This window comes from Oryctolagus cuniculus, chromosome 1, assembly GCF_051225735.1.
Source record: "Oryctolagus cuniculus isolate XC-2025 breed Fujian yellow rabbit chromosome 1, ASM5122573v1, whole genome shotgun sequence".
NCBI classification, from domain to species: Eukaryota; Metazoa; Chordata; class Mammalia; order Lagomorpha; family Leporidae; genus Oryctolagus; species Oryctolagus cuniculus.
In genome coordinates this window covers 92,302,794-92,313,913 of record NC_142867.1, presented here as the reverse complement: position 1 = coordinate 92,313,913, position 11,120 = coordinate 92,302,794, and the positions used below count along the sequence as shown (strand labels likewise).

At 43.5% G+C, this 11,120-nt stretch overlaps 1 pseudogene; it reads right to left on the bottom strand.

Moving 5' to 3' along the window:
- Positions 1 to 10,685: 10,685 nt before the first annotated feature.
- LOC100343367 (H/ACA ribonucleoprotein complex subunit 2-like) lies at positions 10,686 to 11,067 on the bottom strand (annotated as a pseudogene).
- Positions 11,068 to 11,120: the final 53 nt, after the last annotated feature.

The window sequence follows — 11,120 nt, the reverse complement described above, 5'->3', positions numbered from 1 at the left end:
GCTTCACTTGGGAGTTGGTCTAAAATGCCGAATCCCAGGCCTCAGACTCCTTGAATTGGAGTGGGCATTTCAACAAAATGCCAGGGACTCAGGTGAACACTGATGTTTGAGGATCACCATCTTAAGCTCTATATGAATGACACTCCTGAAAGCGGTGTCCTGTTACCCCATCCTGATGCTCTGGTGGGTTTTCCCAAGGGAAAAACATGGAAAATCCGTGGCACAGTTATTAACACTAATTTGGAACTCCCCAAAGGGTAGTTTTCTGCTCCTTTCTTTGAAATGTATTGACTAGGGTTTGTTTGACAAAGAACTCGTTAAAAAATTTGGAAAAAAATATTTCCTTTAATTAAAAAAAAGTTAGATGGAATATATGTTCATTAGAGAAAATTTTAATGATTTATGCAGAGAGAAGACCAAATGCCATTTGTTCATACCTCTCCTTTTTTTTTTTTTTTTTTTTTTTGGACAGGCAGAGTGGACAGTGAGAGAGAGAGACAGAGAGAAAGGTCTTCCTTTTGCCGTTAGTTCACCCTCCAATGGCCGCCGCGGCTGGCGCGCTGCGGCCGGCGCACCGCGCTGATCCGAAGCCAGGAGCCAGGTACTTATCCTGGTCTCCCATGGGGTGCAGGGCCCAAGGACTTGAACCATCCTCCACTGCACTCCCTGGCCACAGCAGAGAGCTGGCCTGGAAGAGGGGCAACCGGGACAGAATCCGGCGCCCTGACCGGGACTAGAACCCGGTGTGCCGGCGCTGCAAGGCGGAGGATTAGCCTAGTGAGCCGCGGCGCCGGCTCATACCTCTCATTCTTGACAGCCACTGCTCTCACCATCCTGGTGTATTGTTTTCTGGTGATACACACACATATTCATTTAATATTAAAATCTGAAAAAAATTAGAATTTAAAATTATAAAAGACTATGAAGTCTTTTGCCCATTTCTGCACCTAACCTGCTCAGTGACACCCTCAACCTCAGTAGGTAATTATTTATTAGTCTTTTGTATGCTTCCAGATATATTTTTATGCATGATCAAGTAAATATGAATATGCCTACTTTTTTCATTTTAAAAGAAGTGATAGCTTTTTTCTAAGCAGTTTTGTACTTTATGCATACATTTTTACAATTAATAAAGGTCTACAGTTATACATTTTATAAATTGCTTTTTCCCTTTCTATTTTACTCTGCACATTTCCTGCATTTTTTCTTTCTTGTTTTAAAAGATTTTATTTTATTTGAGAGGCAGTTACAGAAAGAGGGAGAGACAGAGAGAGAGGTCTTCCATCCACTGCTTCTCTCACCAAATGGCTGCAATGGCCAGAGCTGGGCTGATCGAAGCCAGGAGCCAGGAGCTTCTTCCGGGTCTACCACATGGGTGCAGTGGCCCAAGGACTTGGGCCATCCTCGGCCACTACATTATCAGGGAACTGGATTGGAAGAGGAGCAGCTGGAACATGAACTGGTGCCCATGTGGGATGGCAGTGCTGGAGGCAGAGACTTAACCTACTACGCCACAGTGCTGGCCCTCTATTTTCATAAATGTCATTTGAAATGGCCAAAAAGTATTTCATTGTGCATATTTACAATACTGTACTTAACCAGTAGAAGTTACTTTTATTTTTGTGTTTTGGGCTTTTCATTTTCTTTTTTCAGTTGCAAATACCATTGTGATGAAATGCTCTGTACATAAAATTACTACCTCCCACTGTAAACTAGGTGGAGCTTAGGTAGACATTGTCAACAGACACTGCTGAGGTTGCAGAGCAGCCCGGATTCTTTCCATTCCTGAGCCCTGGCGTTTCAAATCCTTTCTAATTCTGCTGAATACTCTGTAACCTGCTGATATAGTCTCTTTATTCCCTAAGATAAAGAGTCATTTATGGCTTGCTTCATGATACAAAACAATGAGAAAGGGAGAAAGAGAAGATGACACTTCCATATGGAAAAGTGTTAATTCCATATATGGTAGAAAAGGGGGCAAATAGAAGTGAGAAAAGAAATGCTTAATACTGGGAAAATGCCAAGGGGATATGCATGGGAAACCAAAGAGGAGTCAGTTCTTACTGCAGGAAAGAACAGCTGGTATTTTTCTGAAAAGCTGTCAAAGTCTGGAGAACTCAAACAGGGAGGAGCACGTGGTTCAGTTTCCATCTCAGAAGCAGTAACAGAAACAGTTCTTAATCAGACACCTTTCAAGACAGATTCAATAATCAGCACAATTTCACAGTGTCATAGCTTATCATCAGGCAAACCCTAGAGAATGTGGCAGTCAGCCACTTCAGTGTAAGGAGACGAAGAAGGACTGGGTTCCATTAGAGCTGCACCAAGGAAAACAGGATTCTGTAGTTGCTCAGCTATGTCCATTCTTGACATACAGTGGTTAAGGAAAACAAGAGCAATGTGTTCTTCCCTTCAAAGAGGGGGCAGAATCGCTGTCCCCTAATCCAATTCAATATAAAATTCAACTGTAGAGAGTCAGTCCACCAACAGTTAGAGGAAAGCTGAACCACTGATTATTTGTGACAGATTCCCAAAGCAAGGGGGCATCAGAAGTGACCTGGTGGTTGAAGGAATATATATACCTATATGAATGAGCTTGCTGAAGTAGAGCACTAGTAGGATGCCATCCTAAAGAAATATAATCGCACTTTCATTCTTTCACATGATCCATAGGGAATCTATGCACCTTTGATCATACGTGGGAGTTCACTTGCTCAAGTATTTCCACAAGTTTCCCACTTATAAGTAAATCCAATCAAGATTTCACTCTTGACATTCCGTAGTCATTAATAAGATACCTATACAACATATCCGCTAAATTGTGGAATAATACACCTGTTTAGTCCCAGAGGGCATTCTTTCGTGTGCTTCAAGGAAAGAAGGAGTACCCCATTCCTTCCATGGTTAGGTGAGAGTTTTCTTAAAGTGTGTTCTCACCTCACACTCCACTCTCAACTCCTTTATAAACCAGAGATAGGTGGTTAGCTAAGGAGCATAAAAGTTCCTATTGGTCACCTGTTTTACAGTTCATGGTTAGTGGTCTTGCACCAACACTTTCGTATGTGGGCTTGATCAAAATATAGTTATATTTTAGTCATTTTCATAAATGATAGTCATATGCCTATATAATTAGTTCAACTCAGGTTCACATTAATCTTAATGTAGGTGTTTTTTAGAACCTAACATAATAAGAAACTTGTGTGATATATTATTCCAGAAACAATACTAGCCTGGAAGGGTCTTGAATTTTTTTTTATGTCAGAAGTTTGCATATTTAGGCTTTCAGCTTAGAAGTGGTTTTTTCTTCTGGTTACAAACATCTATATTATTTTTTAGAGGAATAAGGAAATTAAATACCGTGAGTAAAGCGACAATTTAGGTTAGAGGTTTTCTATGTATGTGTACATTGCTGACTATCTATGAAATAAATCTATGTGGGAAACTGTCACTTTGAGAGTACCATTTTATGTTACGAAAGAGCGGGAGGGAAAGAAATGAATAATTGACCCCTGCCATTTTCAGTTTCCACCGTTTTGTCCTGCAAGCAGTTAAAATGCATATATACTAAATGCCTACAGTACAGCCACTCCTTCGCAGATGCGGATTGCATTCTGAGTATGTTACATTGAAAGAGTATCACCCCGATTGCTCATTGATTCTGCATCCCATAAGCTTGCCTCGGTGCAGTTCTGTGAGATGATCATGTGCAGGTTCACATAGCTTTCTGCGATTGCTCCTCTGCTGTTTCAGCCCTAGGTGAACCACACTTCGAGCAAGCTTCTTACACAATTCAGCTCAAACTAATTTATACAGTTGAGAAATTACTTGTCTTACATAAATTTTCAGTTCATGAATTCCCCCTAATGTTAAAGCTTCCTTAGTGTAGTTTTAAAAGTCAAATTTATACTGAAGTGGCCCAAAGACATATTTTCTATAGCCTGGAGTTTCCTTAGACGATACCAGTGATAAATGCAATATTAAGTTACTCCAAGAATCTTCTGGGCAGAGGAGGAGGCCAGAAGGGGCTACCTTGGCATATCTATTGCCAAACAAATGTAGGATTAGTCTCATGTTCCAGAGGTTGCAGAAGCAGCTGGGAGGAAGTTTAAGACACATGAGTAGAATGTGTGTTTTCCATATACTTGTCCTCTCACGTGTTCCCACAAGTGAATGCAGAGGAGGAACTGGGCATGTTCAGGACATATATCTTAAAGATTTTGTTTTCCTTCCTATCTTGTTTCTGCACCAGAATCCTTTACTTCTTGAAACATGTCAAGATTTTGCTGGCTGGTCAGGCTTTCTGAGGAAGAGTTATGGAGAAGAAATGCCAGCATGTATGTACACAGCAAGATGATCCCTCAAAGAACAAGCATGCCTTGCTCTGGCATGAAAAGTGGGAGAAAGATTAAAAGCTTCAAGGTGCCAATAGCCTCTTTGGCTTTTTATCCTTACAGGTGGCCATTCAATAAAAGTTGCTCAATAAAACAGTGTCTGAATCAAAGGGCACACAGCAGACAGTCTGGTAAAACATCAGGCCCTGCCTCCAATATATGGCATCAGTTTCTCAGAATGTGATCTTTGGGAGGGCTGAGCCTACCTCTCTTACTTTCTTGCCATTCCTCCCTCCTTTTGTTCCTCCCTGCTGCCTTCAGATACCTAGGAAGGATTGTACACTCACTCCAAGGTTGATAAACGGTGGTCTAGGATGATTGGACTAGAGTCATTTATTTGTAACCATTATAAATATCTGGGAATTGTTGCTGATACCATTTTGCAGTAGAATTTTTTTTTTTTTTTTGACAGGCAGAGTGGACTGTGTGAGAGAGAGACAGAGAGAAAGGTCTTCCTTTTCTGTTGGTTCACCCCACAATGGCCGCTGCGGCCGGCGCACTGCCTCTGGCACACTGCGCTGATCCAAAGCCAGGAGCCAGGTGCTTCTCCTGGTCTCCCATGCGGGTGCAGGGCCCAAGGACTTGGGCCATCCTCATGCAGTAGAATTTTTTAAATTACCTATGACATGTACATTCAATTTAGAGAAGAAACCATACAAAATCATTCACTATGGCACTAATTAGAAATAGGTATCTTTTGCATAACAGTAGGATCACACTGTGCATAATGTGTTGTGTCTTGTTATTTCCCTTTTGACAGCCATCTTTTCTTGTGGCACGATTTTAGAAGTGCTCTATTAATGAATGCCTCTCTTGTATCCTCTGCTCTAAGCAAGATTAATCAACTACCTTTTTTTTTCAACATCAAATTGGTAATTCTCTTTCTGCTCTCTACAATTTATTATGCCTCCAGGACCCAGCAAACAATGTTCTTCCTATGATACAGGACGGAATGTGCCCCCCTGAAGAGGGAAATTCAGGAGAAGTACACAGAAAAGTAGCAGAACCTCAAGGGCCAACTGAGGGTGACATATGGAGGACAGCTCAGTAAGTTGTCCTCCTCTCTCCCGGAGCACCTGGCCCAGGCACAGAGAGGCCAGGAAGGGGCATCTCTTCACCTCTAGGGAACTCTCAGGAGAGGAAAAGAAGCTACTCGCAATTGTTTATTCATTCAAAGACATTATTTGCATTTCAATTCACGTGTGACTGTGGTCCAAATCAAAACCCAGACCACTCAAAATTGGGACACTCGGGTTTAAATGTATTAACTCAGAGACGGGGCTGCCCCAGATCAAGCTGTATTTAGTAGGACATTGTAGAGCCGGAGGAGAAAAGTTCCACAAGGACATCAGAGCACGGACTTTGTTTTCTCCTTGCAACACTAGTGAGGACATGACTTCAATGGTGGGAGGTATTTTGATTCAATATGTAGAGAACATGATTTAAAATAATAATTTTTGGGGCCAGCACTGTGATGTAGTGGCACACTACATGTGGCACAGGCATCTCATATGGGTGCCAGTTCGAGTCCCAACTGCTCCACTTCCAATCCAACTCTCTGCTGAAGCAACTGGGAAAGCAGTGGACGATGGCCCAAGTCCTTGGGATCCTGCACCCCTGTGGGAGATCCAGAAGAAGCTCCTGGCTCCTGGCTTCAGCTTGGCCCAGCTCCAGCTGTTGTAGCCATTTGGGGATTGAACTAGCAGATGGAAGATATCTCTCTCTTTCTCTCTGTAACTCTGCCTTTAGAATAAATAAATAAATCTTTAAAAAATATTATGGAGAGAGAGAGGTAGGAAGAGAGAAAAAGAGCACTCCCATCTGCTGGTTCAGGCCCTAAACATCTGCATTGCTCCCTGGCTGGGCAGGGGCTAATGCTGGGACTTAGGAACATAATCCAGGTCTCCCATATGAGTAGCAGGAACTCAATTACTTGACTCATCACTGCGCCTGCCAGGGTGTGCATTAGGAGAAACTGGAGTTAAGAGTCAGAGTCAGGTGTTGAACTCAGGAACTCAGGTATGGGACAAGAGTGTCTTAACTGGTATCTTAACCATTATGCCAAATGCCCACCCAGGAGGAGTGGGCAACTGAGACTGGACTAAATTACTGGAACTAAGACTAATTCTATGCATCTGATCTCCCACCATATGGTGCTGAGAAGGAGTAAACAACTTCTACACAGCTGCTTCACCAATTCGACCAATAAGCTGCAGGAGCTGTTCCTGCTCCTGATTGGAGGAGAGCAGCGTGCTCGGTGTGTGGGCAGCAGAGTTGGGATTGGTGGAAGAGGACTATAAAGGAGGAGAGAGACAACATGCACCGGGGAACATCTGAGCAACCCCTGAGCAACCCCTGAGAGAGCCGGCTGGCGGTGTGCCACTCCTCTGCGGAGGTGGGGGTGGGGGATGGCAGCTAATCCGGGGGGCTGGCAGCAAACCCGGGAAGGGCCAGGCAAAGAGAACAGTGCAGGGTCTAGTGTCGTTCCTCCGCGAGTGGGGGAGTGACATTAAAGTATACATTTCAGTGGTTTTTAGTACATTCACAAGGCTGTGCAGCTATTGCCACTATCTAATTTTGGAACATTTTTTATCTTCGCAAAAGAATCCCCATACCCACTAGCAGTCACTCCTCATTCCTTTTTTTCCTAATGCTGGAAACAACACTATATAGATAGACCAGATTTGAACATGTCCTATAAACACAGTCATACACTAAATGACCTCTCGTAACAAGTTTATTCCACTACACTTTATGTTTAAAGGTTCATGCATGCTACAGCATGTGTCACTATTTCATTTTTTCATGTCTTAATAACATACTGATGCATCCCATTTTGCTTATCCATTCATCATTGATGGACATTTGGGTTGGTTCTATCGTTTGACTATGATGAATAATGCTACTGTGCACATTTGGGTACGCAGTTTTATTTGATCGCCTATTTTTCAACTCTTTGAGAATATGATGTGTTTGAATATTTCTTTTTTTTAAAGATTTATTTATTTATTTGAAAGTCAGAGCTACACAGAGAGAAGGAGAGGTAGAGAGAGAGAGTCTTACATCCGTTGGTTCACTCCCCAATTGGCCAGAGCTGCGCCAATCCAAAGCTAGTAGTCAGGAGCTTCTTCTGGGTCTCCCATGCGGGTGCAGGGGCCCAAGGACTTGGGCCATCCTCTGTTGCTTTCCCAGGCCATAGCAGAGAGCTGGATTGGAAGTTGAGCAGCTGGGACTCAAACCGGCACCCACATGGGATGCCGGCACTGCAGGCAGCGGCTTTACCCACTATACCACATACGCCAGTCCCGGAATATTTCTTTTTTATTCTTAAAGATCTTATTTATTTATTTGAGAAGCAGTTACAGACAGAGAAAGGGAGAAACAGAGAGAAAGGTCTGCCATTCACTGGTTCACTCCCCAGATGGCTGCAGTGGCTGGAGCTGAGCTGATCAGAAGCCAGGAGCAAGGAGCTTTTTCTGGGTCTCCCACATCAGTGCAGAGGTCCAAGCACTTGAATCATCCTCTTACTGCTTTCCCAGGCCATTGTAGAGAGCTAGATCAGAAGAGGAGCAGCCAGGACTCAAACCAGTGTCCATGTGGGATGCTGGTGCCACAGGTGGAGGCTTAGCCTACTATGCCACAGCACCTGCTCCTTGAATATTTCTTTAAACAAAAACACATGGATTCAGGAAGTCTATTTTCCATTCATTTTTTCTGCAAGCCTAAACCTGCTTGAAAAATAGTCAATTTTTTAAATGCATGAATTATTAGTTTTTAGTGTGAATGGTGTTTTAAGCCTGCTTGTGAAAGGGCAGTGGCGTAACAAGAGTTGTCAGTGCTGGTCAGACTGATCAGCAGCCCTGTGGAGAAGCCAGGCCTAACAAAAAGCCCAGCCAGAAAACACAGCATTTGTCCCAGCTTGCTGTGGCCACCCGGCTACTATCAAGATTTTAATTCTTGGCTACATAACATGGAGCATTTAGTAAGCCTAGGAGACTGCATGGCCCCCTCCTTCATGTGGTAATCTGCAATGCTGCAGGTAACAGTCTTTCCTTTGAAATATTGAAAATTATAAAATTTTTACAATTAAAATTGATTTAAGAATTTAGGAAGACACTGATAGGCATGAAGAAGATAGTTTTAAGTTTTTTTTCCATATAAATTACAAATAGCACTGTTGCTAAACATTTTTCTTCAAAACATGAAATCATACAGTACATTTTGTGTTCTGTCGATTTTCTATTCAGTGAACCCTGAATATATTTCAATGGCATCGTTTAGCATTATCTACAAACATGTTAATGTTTCTTCCTTATATTCACTGTTACAAAACGTAATCATATTAAGACTTTCTTTTCCATAAAGGAGAGAACAAGGGAGAGAGATAGGGAGAACTTTTTCTAGAACAGAGTAGGCACTTCCATTAAGTGCATCCTATGCTCAGTGTGCAATGTATCTGAGGAGAGAGCACTACAGTTAACCTAATAGGGGAGGCTGACATTTGGAAATAACATGCACCTGTCTGGAAATGGCAGGGGAAACTCAGAGGAAGTGGGAGACCAAAATGAGAGAGTTTGGTTTTGCTATAGGAAAAAGAGACAAAAAGGAAGTCTGGAGTTTCACTGTGGTAAGAGGATTTTGGAAGCTGGGAATTTCAAAAGCTGAAGAACAGGAAATGAAGAGAAGGGGCTTACGGTGAGGAATGCCTAGGCCTCACTGCCATTAACGGCCAAGCTCTGTGGCCATGTCAGCAACCTCAGGTTAACGGATGCTTGTTGGTGATGGTCTGTCAACAGACAACTTATTTCTGATTATGATTATTTCCATATGTGTTGTGTGCTGTTTTAGAGGTAAGATGTGTGTTTGCTACTAAAAATTGAAAACCATCCATAATACATGTTCATTTGAGAAAAATTAGAAGGCAAATCAAAAGGACAAAGCCATCATTTTTTTTTATCCTTGCTTTAAAAGGTGTGAAAATGAGATGAAAAACTCTTACTATTTGTGTCCTGGCTTTTTCCCCAAGAATGACTATTCAGTAGCATGGGTTTTGGGACATGCACTATCCATTTGGCAGTCTCTCCTGCTTCTTACTTGGAATTCCAACCACAGTTGGAATTCAACTGCACTGGTTAGTGTAGGCAGGCACACTTCCTCTTCATTTCTCAGGTTAGTCAGCGCCATTTTGTGCCTTCAGCAGCCAGTAAAGAACACTGATTCTGCACTTTAAGAGAAAAAATGGGGGCGGGGCGGGGGAGTGGGGGCTTAGAATAGCAATTAGGTTGCTACTTAGGGTGCACACATCCTATATCTGAGTGCCTGGTTTGAGTCTTGGCTTCTCAACTTCCAATCTTGGTAGTGCCCACCCCGGGAGGCAGCAGATAACAGCTCAGCAGGTAACAGTTATCCATGTTTTGAGATCCTGCCTTTGGCCTAGTCCAGCCCTGGCTGTTGCAGGTATTTGGGAAATGAACAAGCAGAGAGAAGATGAATCCATCTCTCCCCATTCCCCCAAGTTAAATGAAAATAAATAGAAATTTAAAAAAGTATGGGGCCACTAGAGGGGCAGGTGAAAGCTATGAAAAGCCAATCAATACAGAATTAGAACACTTGGGAAAGGGGGTGGGAAGTAGACATTGCTGTTGGGAGAGAAACAAGCAGGAGAACGGGGCTTTCTGCTTTTAGTAAAGGTTACCAAAGCCCAGGGAATTGCTTAAAGTGACGAAAAGCAAGACATTTAAAGGAGTCCATAGGAAAGAGTCATTCTTCATTCCTTCCCCTGTTCCCCACAGAGCCTGCTCATAGGTAATAGTGCTCATTTTCTGAGAGAAAGGGCAATTTCTAAAACCTGTGAAGATAGGCGTATGTTTAATAGTTATTTGTTAATAACCAATGCCCATTAATAGCAGAGTTGATATCAAGTCCACTTTCAAAGGAGTGAGGTAAGCTTTTAAGGCTATTTATTTTGTAGTCTTAGCAGTGTTTACTTCCCCTAGCCCATGCTCTTGGAACTGTCTGCATCCGAGCTCCGTACTCAACCAGCCCTGATGGAGAGGGCACCTGCTGTACCTTCCAGACAGCCGAGGTAGCTCTTTGGGAAGCTTATGTTTCTCGGGCAAGCGGGGTGAGATACTACGTGTGTGGGCAACAGAAGGTGGAGGCCGGCCTAGCCTCACCCCAGCAGCTTCCCAAGCAGGGGCCCGGAAGTCCTTCACTGGGGTGTTGGCGGGGCTTCCACCTCCTCCACGCACTTCTTAGGGCCCTCCTGATATTCCTCTCCCAGCTTGGCCATTATCACACGGGTGGGGCGCTTGGCTCCTGCAGCTGCACTGTTGGTCCGTTTTAGAGAGAATACAGACAGGGCAGATTCCGGTCTTCGCACATAACTGGGATGTGGTAGTATATATATACCTCAATGGGCAATGTGTCTTCTGCCAAAATCAAAATCCCTTTCTCGCCCTTGTTCACAAACTTCTGAACAGCCTTCATCCCGCGTCGAATCTGCTTCTGCTTCACGGCTTTCTTGATGCACTTGCAGAGCTTTGGTGAGGTGTCCTGAAGCCTGAGGCTGTACGCTGGGAATCAGGTCGATCAGCCGTTTGAGGCAAGTGTGCTCCCCACAGCACGCCTCCCCCTGGGCCTCTGGGCCCTGGGAATTAGCCTTTATTTGGGTCATGGCTGCAGCCACCACAACTAAGGCAGTCCCCAGGAGGCACTTGTAGGCTTTTT